Source organism: Dipteris shenzhenensis, chromosome 18, assembly GCF_047967505.1.
Source record: "Dipteris shenzhenensis isolate YYH24624 ecotype China chromosome 18, Dip_SZ_1.0, whole genome shotgun sequence".
In the NCBI taxonomy this organism is placed as follows: domain Eukaryota; kingdom Viridiplantae; phylum Streptophyta; class Polypodiopsida; order Gleicheniales; family Dipteridaceae; genus Dipteris; species Dipteris shenzhenensis.
Window position 1 is genome coordinate 29,081,954 of NC_141613.1, and position 13,947 is coordinate 29,095,900.

The 13,947-nt window shown below is 48.7% G+C and overlaps 1 protein-coding gene across 1 annotated transcript in view; it reads right to left on the bottom strand.

Moving 5' to 3' along the window:
• LOC147891068 (GDSL esterase/lipase 7-like) overlaps positions 1-13,947 on the bottom strand; it is a 129,671-nt gene that overhangs the window by 27,911 nt on the left and 87,813 nt on the right. The gene's annotated exons all lie outside the window — the stretch shown is intronic.

The window sequence follows — 13,947 nt, forward strand, 5'->3', positions numbered from 1 at the left end:
GTTGGTTCTTGATGCAGATACAGAGAGACTTTTCCCAGTGAGCTGTGGGTTCATTTCCTATATTTTGATGTTTCTTGTGCTGTCAGAAGGTGCTTGTGGGTGTTACGTTATCTTGAGATTGCTTTTTTTTTTTGCATTGGTGGTTCGTGGGCTTTCTGCTTTGTATCTAGCAAAGTTTACAATGAGATTGTGTCCGGCATGATTCCTGTAATTTTGGATCCATGCTCTGGATGGTGTGCTAAGCTACTGTCACTTGGAGCTAGATCACAGTGCAATTCAGATTCCATGATTGCCCCGGCCTCAATATCTTCCAGTCTGAAGATTATCTGTTGTTTTTAGCCGTGTTTCTCTTTTGTTTTATCAACACTATCCGGCTTACTTGGCTTTTTTTATGTGCTCTTCAGTGGAGTTTGAGTTTGAAATTCATGTGGCAATTATAGTTGGGCATGTGAGCACTGATGCTGAAGATAGTCAGAGCAGTGAGTGAAAATTAAATTTGCAGGTTAAGATCAACATACAGTTGATTGGTTAATCAAGCATACAAAATGGGCCACTTTGACTTTTAAGTTTGATGCTTTGGAGAGGGCTTTTGCTGCAAGCCCGTACTTGAGGCCCATTTGAGACTGTTCTCTACTTTGATAGTAGGTGAGTGATTTGATAGAGGGGTAAAATTGGTAGAGGTACCAATTTTTCAAGGTAAGGAAGGGGAGGATGTTGAGGCCTATCTCAGGAATTTTTTGAGGGCCAATTGTATCTCGGGTTGGCCAGAAGCTTCGTGGGTCTCAATTTCTTTCTGGTTTCTTGGAAGGGATGGCATTAGCTTGGTATCGGACACTTTCAGAGGGAGTAAAGAATGATTGGGGTGCTGTTACTGATGCCTTAAAGCAGTTTGGAGCATAGGATCCCCAAAATTTTTGTTGGTTCAACTGGATCAGTTATGCCAACTAGAGGAGGAGTCAGTTAAGAGCTTTAAGGTGTGCTTGAATCAATGTGGAGCAGGTAGGAGGCAGCTGTCACAAGGGCTGTAGCTGCAAAGGCAGAGGGAAGCCATGGATAGGCTGAAGGTGAGTTGGGAAAGTCACCTGTACTTGTGTCCACTACTGGATTGGAGCATTTGAAGCTGAATAGATTCCTTGCAGGCTTGGAACCCTTGCTGAGGCAGAAGGTTCAAGGGAAGGATCCCCAAGATTAGACCTTTACAGGTGGCTCTGGCCAAAGAGAAGATGGAAGGAAAGCCAATTAGACCTATACCTTTGACTTCAGTGGGAGCGAATACATCTTCTGCAGTGAATAATACAGTTGCTATGCCATCCACTAGTGCCAACCAATTAGAGAAGAATATAGAAAAAATGATGGCTGAGTTCAATGAACTGAAGTTGCATTTGGTGCAAGCCCCACCAACTAATGCACCCAGGATGGAACCGAGAATTCCATGTGACCGTGGCAATAATATTTGCTTTGAATGTCATGAGAAAAGACACGTGAAGTATGATTGCCCACGTTTGGTAGGAAAGAGAGAGAATTATAAACCTGTCTCCTTATTGGATGCAGAGCAGGAGACTGCTGAACAAGGAATCCAGGAGTTAGAAGTGTTTGCGGGAAAGCGAGATCATGAAGATGAGATGAGTAGTGGCACTGACGAGGGCCATGGGAGAAAGGTGTATGAAAGAATAAGAAAGAAGAAGAAGTATTCCAGGCAGAGGATTGGGTTATCAGATTTCCTGTTGGGTCAAGGAGTGCAGGATTATGATCTCATCACTGCCTTGTGTGGAGTAAAAGCAAATATCACCATTCCTCAGCTACTTGCAGTCAGCCCTGCTTTGAGACAACAATTTGTAAGGGCAGCCAGCTCACGTAAATCGAGGAGGAAGAAAGGAACAACAGATGCCAGGATGTAAGCATTGATTTGAATGACCAGATCTCTGTAGTGACTGCCTTCATAAATGGCATACCTATTAAAAATGTGTATATTGATAGTGGGGCTGCCATCAATGTTATAAGGAATAGACCATGCAAGAAATGGGTTTGAAAAGTAATGCTCCTTCTCTATATAAGATAAAATTGGCAGACAATTCTAGGGCTAAATCTTCTGGTGCTATTACAGCAGTTCGGGTGGATGTATGTGATGTTGCAGCCTTATGTACTTTCCACATACTCCCAACAAAGCCAGATAAGAATGCTTACCCTATTATATTGGGAAGACAGTAGCTGCGCCAAGTGGGAGCAGTGCAGAAATAGGCTACATGTGAGTTAATCTTCCATGATGACACAAAAAATTGAAGTACAACTTAAAGAATGGGAAGAAAGAGGTGTTAAAAGATGGGGAGTTAGAAAAGTCTTCATACACAGGCTATGATGAATATGATTCAAATATGGAGGAAACAACCTTTGAGGAGCCAGAAGCCTTAGCTGCGGAAGTATTTGGCATAACCGTAGGTGCATTTAGAACATCACAGGAAGAAAAAGATATTACAAAAAAATCTGAAAAGAGGGCGGCAAATGAACAGATGCTAAACCCACAGTTGGAGAGCTCGGAGAAGGTGGCATACTTGGATATGCTGGAAAGTTTCCCACAGCTCTTTGTTACTGATTATTGGCAGATGCGTAGAGTGACTATGGTAAAACATGAGATTAAATCAAAACCTAGAGGTAAGCCAGTGGTGTAAAAACTCAAAAGGCTAGGTGTGATTCAAGCAGATGCTTTGAAGATAGAGATCCTGTTGGAACATTGTGGACAATGAGGCAAATGATGAATCACAATGAACAAGTCTTTATTCATGAGTGGTTACATATATAGGCAACTGCCTCCATGTTGGTAGATCCCAGATCCACGATCATCTCCATGATTAGCTCAATCAGTTACCTCGTATGATCACTCCAATCCCACACATCACACCAACCTGACATACCTAACTGTCAAGTCACTAGACTCACCTACTGAGGTGCTCACACAACTTCACACATTATCCTACAATCAATAATGTCTAGACCATATGCTATGCCCAAAATATCAATTTGTTCTAACACCCCCCCACAAATTGATGACCTCATCCCTCGGCAGTAGTACATGGGATCATGTGGCAACACACATGGCCCCAACCTGTGACTCACTCCTAGGAATCTTGGTTTAAAATGGGTGGTGTCTCTAGAACTATTAAGTACATGGACAACAAGCACACTCAACTGGCTTAAAGGAAAAACATATCATTTTAGGATGGACTATCCATGGCAGAGCACCTTACTGACTCCAAACACACAATCCTAATCTAAGAGTTTAGGGCCAATGCCCTCCTGGATGAAAGTCTCCTCAGTCAATTCCTCATTGGTAGAGGTATTTGCAGCATCTTGGTCTGGTTCTTTCTTCCTGGTCTTCATATTTTCCGAGAGCACAAGCATATCATTGTTGGTACAACTCCTTTGTTTTACTGCTCCTTTACTGAAGTATGCTACCAAAAGAGTAGCCTCCAGCAAGTTGACTTCAACTTTATGATCACATGCATTCCATATGCCTTCAAATAAATCAAATATGGAGAGGGTCTTACCACTTGTCAGTAGAACAAGGGCAGTGTCTACTCTTGTACATAGAAGCTTGTATGGCTCGTAAGTCGGTAGTGTCTTCTTGATGACCTTGTACTTGGGCCTCCTTGTCTTCTCTTCCTTGGGATTTTCCTCCTTGGTTTTCTTGGCTGAAACCGCACTTGTGCACCCTTGAGAAGTAGGCATTATGCCAAGTCAAACATGAAGTCAACTATGGTCAAACTCTTTCCGTAAGCATAGAGTTCTAAAATAATGCTAGGTATAAACTCAATACATTTCTGGAAATCAGAGTTCAGGGAACTAAATCAAATGGAGGAGAAAACTTTTGGATGGTCAATTGCAAGAAATAGTCAAATTTTGACCATCACCCCCAAATTTCTCCCAAATTGAAGAAACAGGAACTGCAGGCCAAAATTGGAGAGCTTCGGCGCATCAATCAGAGGGCTTTCAGGTGGAAATCAAAGCTCTTGTAGTCGCCCATCAGCAGCAGGAAGCATTTACAAAGAATCGCGCCATGTCGCCCACCATTGCACTGGCAAAATCGTGAAGAAAAATGACGAATGCCGCTTCTTCTGTGGACAAATGTACCAGAATTCACGAGCAGGAAGCTTGAGGCATTACTAAACCTCAGCTAAGAGCATAAGACCCAATTGCAAGCACAACTCCAGAATTTTGCACATTTACGCTCAGCACAAATCATGTCGGCACAACTGATCCGCGAAGTAACTCGTCAATCCCTCTGGTGGGAAGGTGCGCCCTGAGGATAGGAACACTGTGCTAGAAGCATTTCGAAATCTATCAGTCGGATGTGGAGAATTCGCTCCTGCAAGGTCGAGGTAGAAGAGGAAATAAAGAGGAAGCTCATGTTTGCAATGGGGAAGAAGTTGGACACGTGGCATAGGCTAAGTAGGCGTGGCTAGAGGTGGCTAGAGGCTCTGATACCACATGTTGGAACATTGTGGACAATGAGGCAAATGATGAATCACAATGAACAAGTCTTTATTCATGAGTGGTTACATATATAGGCAACTGCCTCCATGTTCGTAGATCCCATATCCACAATCATCTCCAGGATTAGCTCAATCAGTTACCTCCTATGATCACTCCAATCCTACACATCACACCAACCTGACATACCCAACTGCCAAGTCACTAGACTCACCTACTGAGGTGCTCACACAACTTCACACACTGTCCTACAATCAATAATGTCTAGACCATATGCTATGCCCAAAATATCAATTTGTTCCAACAGATTCAGAAGTTACTTGCTGCTGGTTTTATCTTTCCTGTGGAGGATGCGGTGGTTGTCACACCAAAGAGGGGGGGGGGGAGTGTGGATTTATGTAGACATGCATCCCTTGAATGCATGCACTAAAAGGGATTATTATCCTCTCCCATTTCAGGATGAGATCTTGGATCAAGTGGCTGGCCACGAAAGGTACACTGTGTGCAATGGTTATTCTAGTTATTTTTAGATCGGTATTGTAGAGGAAGACCAGAAGAAGACAGACTTCGTGACGCCTTGGGGGACTTATGCATACAGGGTCATGATATTTGGGTTGGTAAACACACCTCCTACCTTTCAATTATTCATGAATGAGGTATTTGAGCCCTACTTGGGAAAGTTCATATGAGTCTTCATAGATGATTTTTGTATTTACAGCTCTAAAGCAAACCATCTGGAAAAGACTCGGTTGGCATTATAATGAATAGATGAGGCCCAAGGTAACTTGAACCCTTTGAAGTGTCATATTGCGGAGGATAAAGTGAAATTGCTTGGTCATGCGATCTCCTAGCAAGGAATTGAGATGGATTCTGAAAAGTTTGCTGCCATAGAGGATATACCGATGCCAAAGACAGGGCTGCAATTAAAGAACTTTGTCCCAAAAGTTACCTACTATGGAAGGTTTTGTTACCTTATCACACGACCACCTGTCGACAGGCGCTGACCACATGACGACATCTGTTGACCACATGTTGACCATGTGTCAACACAAGTTAGCCACGCGATCACACGGGTTCATCCAGGAGTACTGTCCGAGGCTATCAACCACAGGTCGACACATGTCAACCACAGGTCAACCAGGAGTATCGTGTCCAAAGTGATCTCATCAAGAGCTGCACACATGGAGAGTGAGCTTAGCACATGGAGCAGTCAGGAGTATTTATATTTACACAGTGGTTCAGTGATACAGTGGTGCAGTGGTGTGGTGAACCAGCTCACCTGCACATGGAGAATTTACACCATCAGGCTGGTGAGTCAGGGAGTCAAGAAGTCACCGAAGCCATCAAGAGATGCGGTGAACCAGCTCACCTGCACATGGAGAATTTACACCATCGGGCTGGCGAATCAGGGAGTCAGAAGGTCGCCGAAGCCATCAAGAGAGACAGCGGCGCAACGGCTATCCTCAATAGCTAAGGAGATAAGAGGATGACCAATGGGAAGAAAGGGGGGGAATTCTCAGCGAAGAAGGGACCCTCCAAGGCGGGGGATGAGGATGAAGGAGAAGGGAGAGAGAAAAGGAGGCATTCGACATTCGGCACGGGAGAGAAAGAGAGGAGAGTGAGGAGAGATAGAGGCTAGAGCTACGAGCTCGCCAAGGAGAGAATGTGGAGAGACTTGTGTGTACCCTTTGTCTACTATGGGGATAGACCTATGTATTCTGGTGATTTGCGACTTGTGTATTCTTGTGACTTGCGACTTGTGACTTGGGGACACGTCCAGTGATATGTACATTGGCCAACTCAGTCACTTTCTCATCTCTCTTGTCTCTTCCGGATATGGGGATTGTTCACCAGTGTAGGATTTTCTTATTTTGCTTATGTTGTGGAGTTCACCGGTGATTGTCATTTAGCATAGTGCACTCGTACGTCGTCGTTCACTGCAGTATAGCATACGACACTCGCACACTACTGCACGGTGCGCTCTGCACGATCCATTGCATTAGAGCATTGCAAAACTCATGCTTCTCACGCTAGTGGCCTTTGGCCTCCGGTAACACCTCCGGAAGGATAGGAACCCCTCCCCTCAAACAGTTTATGGCGATCACGGTGGGACACTACTGGTATTGAGTAGCACGAGTGAAGTGGTAATCTAGGGTCCTAGAGAGAGGTCTTATGCCGAGTAGTTCTGAAACCTTTGAAGGAGCTAGTGAGAGAACTAGGAGGTACTTGAGGAGAGTGGAGAAAAGACTTCCGGCAGACCAAACTAGGTACAAGAAGCATTACGTGCGACGTAAGTTTGCGAAGCCCTCAACTCGAGCACAAAGTGAGCCCACTGGAGCAGTAGCCAAAGCAAGTAACTTCATCGACACTCTCATTGACTTGGATCAACAGGAACCCTGGTGGTCTGATCCAGACTCCGGAGAAGAAGAAGTGCAAAGCGGAGAACAAGTGAAAGAAGAAGAGGGTACTAAGGATGAGGGCTCCTCAAGGACTCATCAAGGTCAAGGCAGCCCCTCTCCTCCTCCTGCAACGATGTCTTCATCAACCACCTCTTCTACCGGAGTGGTGACTCCATCTACTCCCGCCTCGACCTCTTGTGGACAAGCTGCTACCTCATCTGTTATGCATAGCTCTGGGCTCCTAGCTAATCCTTCTTCTACATCTATCCCATTGGGGGATACTTTTGCTCCAGCCATGCCTTTACCTGCCACGATGGTTTCATCTCCCTTTCCATCCACACCGGTGTTGCCTTTTCCACCACCTCCTTCCTTCCCTTCTGCCTACTCATCCATGACCTCAGCTCCGTCCCTCTCTTTCCCAAATGCTCTCCCATCCTCTTTCACCCCCACATCTTCCATGTTCTCACCCTTTCCCTCTACAACATCGAGACCCCCCACTTACGTGCTACCATCTGGGTACACTCCCTCTATGACTACATCAGTAGTGACTTCCCCATTGTGGTCCTCCACAGGAGGAGTTGTCGGGGTGGTCTCCTCCTTGGGAACACCAACACTCATTACAGCCCCATCGGGACTCCCTCCAACTCTTGCATCTTCTCCAACCTCTCGGGTGGGGATGGCCGTTCTCAGTCCCCCAGACAGAGCTAGACTTCTTGAGCTACTCAACAAGGTCCACGTGAAGACTCAAAAGTTCAAAGGCCACCTCCATGAGGATGCGGAAGATCATGTGAGGAAGTTTCTCACAGCATGTAAAGCTAAAGGTGTGGAGAATGAGCATGCGTTCCTTCACATCTTTCCCTCGTCATTGGAGGATGCCGCGGATGTGTGGTACAGTCAATTTCCTCTGGACCACTTTCAGACATGGACAGACCTAAGGGAGGAATTTTTACGTACTTTCAAGTTGGAAAAATTCGAACACATGATTGTCCAAGAGTTATCCACTGACACCATGAAGCCTGGAGAAAGCATCTCTGAGATGTACACAAGGATGAGGGTCTTGGCGGCAAAGATGTCTGTACCACCTAATGATGCTATCATGAAGGGATGGTTTTTGAAAGCATTAACCCTTCCATTGCTATAAGGTTGGTGGATAAACTCCCTGAACATGCCTCACTTCAAGACTTCCTAAAAGAAGCTGTCAAGATGGAACGGTCACAGTTAAGCTTTGCCTCATCAACGAATACGACCACCCAACTCCCAAGAGAGGAGGGATCATCCGCATGGCAGCAACTCAAGAAGGAGTTAGAAGAAATCAAAGAAGGCCTGAAAGATAGAATAAAGGTGGAGGGTTGTCCAAAGAGGTGAAGTCCTTCTTAGGGCATGTAGGATATTGCCGAAGGTTCATACGTTTCTATGCCGACATTGCTATTGCACTGACAGAACTCCTACATCAAGACCGATCGTTTGTCTGGGCCACCCCACAACAACTAGCCTTTGATGATCTGAAGCATCGCCTCGTGAAGGCCCCCATCCTTAGGCAGCCCGATTGGGATGTAATTTTTCATGTCCATGTGGATGCTAGTGGGTGGGCAGTAGGTGCTATACTGGCTCAACCTAACCAGGATACCAAGATTGATTTGCCGATCTACTTCGCGAGTCGACAACTCAATGGAGCAGAACGCAATTACAGTACCACAGAAAGGGAGGGCCTCGGCATGGTTTATGCCATGACCAAGTATCGTCACTACCTCTTGGGCAACAAGTTTGTGATCATTACTGATCATCAAGCTCTTACGTATTTATTGAATAAGCCTACTCATGGTGGCCGGATAAGCAGATGGATTCTTCTTTTTCAAGAATTTGAATTCGACATTGTGATGAGGGCTGGGAGACTGCATCAACCTGCAGACCACTTGTCCAGGTTACATTCCGGGGATCAGCCAGTGGTATCACCGATGACTTACCCGATGCGGGCTTGTTCGGAATAACGGCACTACCTGATGAATGCCTATTTGCGGTGGACTACTTCCCACCATGGTATGCCAACATAGTACACCTCTTGTCTACAGGTGGCTTTCCTCCAGGATTAACTCCAACAGAGAAACGCAAACGGATCCTTCAAGCTGCTCCTTTTAAGTTGATTGCAGGTCAATTGTACAAGCTCGGGAAGGATCAGATCTTGAGACGGTGTGTGCTTCCGCACGAGACACAATCCATTCTTAAAGAGGCACATGCTGGCATAGGTGGAGGGCATATGGCCTCAGATGCTACTGCTCGTAAGATTATGCGAGCAGGGTTCTGGTGGCCCAAGCTCTTCCGCGACTGCCATGTTCATGTGACCAGATGTGATTCATGTCAACGAGCGGACCCCAAGCCTACAAGGCGTGAGTACCTCCCTCTCAAACCATTCACTCCGGTGCCTCCCTTCTATCGCTGGGGATTGGATTTCATTGGACCCCTCTCTCCTGCCACACGCCGAGGGAACAAGTATGCTCTGCTTGCCACCGACTATGGAACCAAATGGGTCGAAGCCAAGGCAGTCAAGAACTGTACAGCCCAGGTAGTAGCCACATTTCTATATGACCAGATCATCTCTCGGTTTGGTTGTCCTGTTGAGTTGATAAGTGATAGAGGGTCTCACTTCCTAAATGACACCATTGCTGCACTAGTTCACCTGCTTCAAATAGTTCACAAATTTTCATCTCCCTATTACCCACGTGCCAATGGTCTAGCTGAGAGCTCAAATCGCACAATGTGCGGGATCATGCATCGACTTTGCCTAAATTCTTTAGCCGATTGGGACGACGTACTTCCAGCTGCTTTATTCGCCTATTGAATGGCTTACAAGGCGACTACTGGGTATTCACCCTTCGAGCTGGTCTATGGACTGGAGGCCGTTATGCCTTATGAATTTCATCTTGACACTCACAGGATTCTTCCAGACAAAAATGACAACCTTGAAGCTTGCACAATGGAACGCTTGTGGGATTTGGAAGCACTGGCAGAGCATCGACGTGAAGCAGTTTTCGCTCAAGAAGTTTGGCAGAAGCGACAAAAAGCTTGGCATGACCGGAACCTCAGAAAAAGGAATTTCAAAGTCGGACATTTAGTACTCTTGTATTCCAGTAAGTTTCTCAAACACAAACCTAAGTTTGTGAGTGGTTGGACATGTCCATTTTTCATTGCCAAGCTTATCCCAAGTGGCGGAGTCTACTTGGCCACTTTGGAAGGCAGACTTCTACCTGCACCGGTGAATGGGTCACGCATCAAGAGGTACCATGATCAATGAGAAAACACCCTCCTAATCCTTCTCCTTCCTGGTGACATCTTCTCCCTCTGAGTGAGGGCCACTTTCTCTTTCTACAAGGGTCCTCCTCTCTGCCCCTAGTGCCACTTTCTCTCTCTACATGGCTCCTCCTCTCTCCCCTTGGTGCCAAATTCTCTCTCTAAATGGGTCCTCTTTCCACCCGAGTGTCACTTTCTCTCTCTAAGTGAGCCCTCCATTTTTCACCCCGAGCCACTTTCTCTCTCTAAGTGTGACCACCTTTTTTCATCCCGTGCCACTATCTCTCTCTAAATGACCACCCTTAAAATGCGGCCTCCCTTTTTCGCTCTGTGTCACTTTCTCTCTCTAACTACGGCCTTCCCTTTTCATCCTGTTTTACAAACTCCTTCTCCTTCTACCTTCTCTCCAACTTCCACCTCCCTCTTACAAACACCTTCTCTTTCCACCCTCTGTCCAACTTCTACCTCTCTCTTACAAAAACCTTCTCTTTCCACCCTCTGTCAAACTTCTACCTCTCTCTTACAAAACCCTTCTCTTTCCACCCCCTGTCCAACCCTACCTCTCTCCTACAAAACCCTTCTCTTTCCACCCCCTGTCCAAACCCTACCTCTCTCCTACAAAACCCTTCTCTTTCCACCCTCTGACCAACTCCCTACCTCTCTCTTACAAACACCTTCTCTTTCCACCCTCTGTCCAACTTCCACCTCCCTCTTACAAACACCTTCTCTTTCCACCCTTTGTCCAACCTTCACCTCCCTCTTACAAACACCTTCTCTTTCCACCCTCTGTCCAACTCCCTACCTCTCTCTTACAAAAACCTTCTCTTTCCACCCTCTGTCCAACCCCTACCTCTCTCTTACAAAAACCTTCTCTTTCCACCCTCTGTCCAACTTCTACCTCTCTCTTACAAAAACCTTCTCTTTCCACCCTCTGTCCAACTCCTACCTCTCTCTTACAAACACCTTCTCTTTCCACCCTTTGAACAGCCCCCCCCCCTCTCCCCCTTTACCCCCACCCTTCCCCCCTCCTCCTCTCCTACGCAATAGCCCCCCCCCCTCTCCCCCTTTACCACCACCCTTCCCCCCTCCTCTCCTATGCAACAGCCCCCCCCCTCCCCCTTTACCCACCACCCTTGCCCCCTCCCCCTCTCCTGCGCAACAGCTCCCCCCCTCTTCCCCTTTACCCACCACCCTTCCCCTCTCCTCCTCTCCTACGCAACAGCCCCCCCCCCCCTCTCCCCCTTTACCCACCCCTTCCCCCCTCCTCCTCTTCTACGCCACAGCCCCCCCCTCTCCCCCTTCACCCACCACCCGTCCCCCCTCCTCCTCTTCTACGCCACAGCCCCCCCCTCTCCCCCTTACCCACCACCCTTCCCCTCTCCTCCTCTCCTACGCAACAGCCCCCCCCTCTCCCCCTTTACCCACCCCCCTCCCCCCCTCCTCCTCTCCTGCACAACAGGCCCCCCCCTCTCACCCTTTACCCCCCTCCCTTCCCCTCTCCTCCTCTCCTACACAACAGCCCCCCCCCTCTCCCCCTTTACCCACCACCCTTTCCCCCTCCTCTCCTACGCAACAGCCCCCCCCTCTCCCCCTTTACCCACCCCCCTTCCCCCCTCCTCCTCTTCTACGCCACAGCCCCCCCTCTCCCCCTTTACCCACCACCCGTCCCCCCTCCTCCTCTTCTATGCAACAGGCCCCCCTCTCTCCCCCTTTACCCCCCTGCCTTCCCCCCTCCTCTTCTCCTACGCAACAGCCCCCCTCTCCCCCTTTACCCACCACCCTTCCCTCTCCCCCTCTCCTGCGCAACAGTCCCCTCCCCCTCTCCTGCGCAACAGCCCCCTCCCCCTCTCCTGCGCAACAGGCCCCCCCCTCTCCCCCTTTACACCCCACCCTTCCCCTCTCCCTCTCTCCTGCGCAACAGTCCCCTCCCCCTCTCCTGCGCAACAGCCCCCTCCCCCTCTCCTGCGCAACAGGCCCCCCCCTCTTCCCCTTTACCCACCACCCTTCCCCTCTCCCCCTCTCCTGCGCAACAGTCCCCTCCCCCTCTCTTGTGCAACAGCCCCTCCCGCTCTCCCTTTACCCACCACCCTGCCCCTCCCCCTCTCTCCTGCGCAGCCCCCCTCTATCTGCCTACGTCCCCCTCTCAGGAGCAACTCTCCCCCCTTCTCCTCCCTACACCCTCTGCATCACCCCTCTCCCCTCCTTGCTCCAGCCCCCCCTCCTCCCCCCTAGGTCTACATACGTCTTTTACTCTCCCCTCTCCACCGACACCCCTTCCTCACTCTTTTCCTCTCCATCGAAGCATGGGCCTGCACTGGTGGCTCTACTAAAGTATTCTCTCGTAGCAGATTCCGGGCTAACCTCGACATCAACACCTCCTCCTCCCTCCTTGCCTCTCTAGACCTCGACATCGACACCCCCTCCGTACTCTTTTCCTCTCCATACGACGCCATCGTTCATGCCTACCCGTGCCTCTCGCCACAAGTACAAACCCAGATTACCCCGCGATACTTTATTCGTTGACTTCCATCGGGCTCGAGCAGGCCACAAGACAGGATCGGGACCATCTTCCATGGCATCACTTGGCAAACGCACCACTGATGACCTGGGTGCCGGGTCTACACCACAGAGCACTTCGAAACGACCTCGAGCAGCTGCAGATTCACCTCCCTCCAACAGGATCACTATCATATCGGATGAGGAGCTATCCCCTATTTCGAGTTCCTCTGATTCAGATCATGGAGGCTCTGACTATCTACCCCCCACAGGTACAATCAAAACACCATCCAAGGCATCCAGTGGGCACAGTGGTCACAGTAACGGTGGCGGTGATTTGGCCCCACAAAGTACGGCTTGTGATCTTCCACCCCCAGCTTCATCCTCCTCGATCATTCGGGTGGTTTTCAAACCTTTCCTCGATCCCACACTCAAGCTGTCTAGCATCTTGTCACCTGATGAGATAGCCCGCATGTCTCTCGTGGAGTTTGATGATGTCACACTTCCCCAGGTGGACGTCCAAATGTGTACTGCGTTCATTCAGTCTTATGACTTTGCAACAGACACATTCGGATTCGTGAATTCCCGTCACACGTTCACTCCTAGTCTCGTATCCACATATCTCCGTCTTCCCACACTTCCCTTTTTGCCACCTCACACCGGCTCACCCACATTCCTGTCCTTCTTGTCTACCTGTAAAACTCATCGCAGAGGACATGAGTGCAAGAAAGTTCTCGAGGGAAACAGCCGAGAGGCGCTCCTAGCGAGGTATTTGTTCACGCACTTCTACTCTGTCCCAGGCCACTTCTTCATCACCAAGGCGATCCATTCTGCCTTAGACTCCATTCTCTCGGTCACTCCTTATGATTTCGCCTCACTCTTCTACTCTGCCTTTCGTAACACAGTTCGCAAGCGTCGGGGCACATATACCTGTACTTGTGGGCCCCCCCTCACCTTCTTACTTCATCAGTGGAAGGCCAACCCTCCTCCCATTGTCACAGGTCGCCTCCCTTCATCATCTCTCTCCCCTCCTGTCACCCCCTCTTCCAAATCGTTCACTGTCACTTCCAGTGTTCCTTCCCCCGGGACTGCCTCTTCTCCTCTTTCGCTCAGGAGGACACCTCGGTGAGCGCCACCTCATGAAGTCTGCACCGGAGCTTCTTCAGTATATTATGTTACCGGTGCCACAGGGTTACCATCAGTGACATGCCTTGTATCTCCATCAGTCGTGCCCGTGCCAGGACTTGCCTCTGCATCAATCACACTTGTCCAGGCTTCTCCA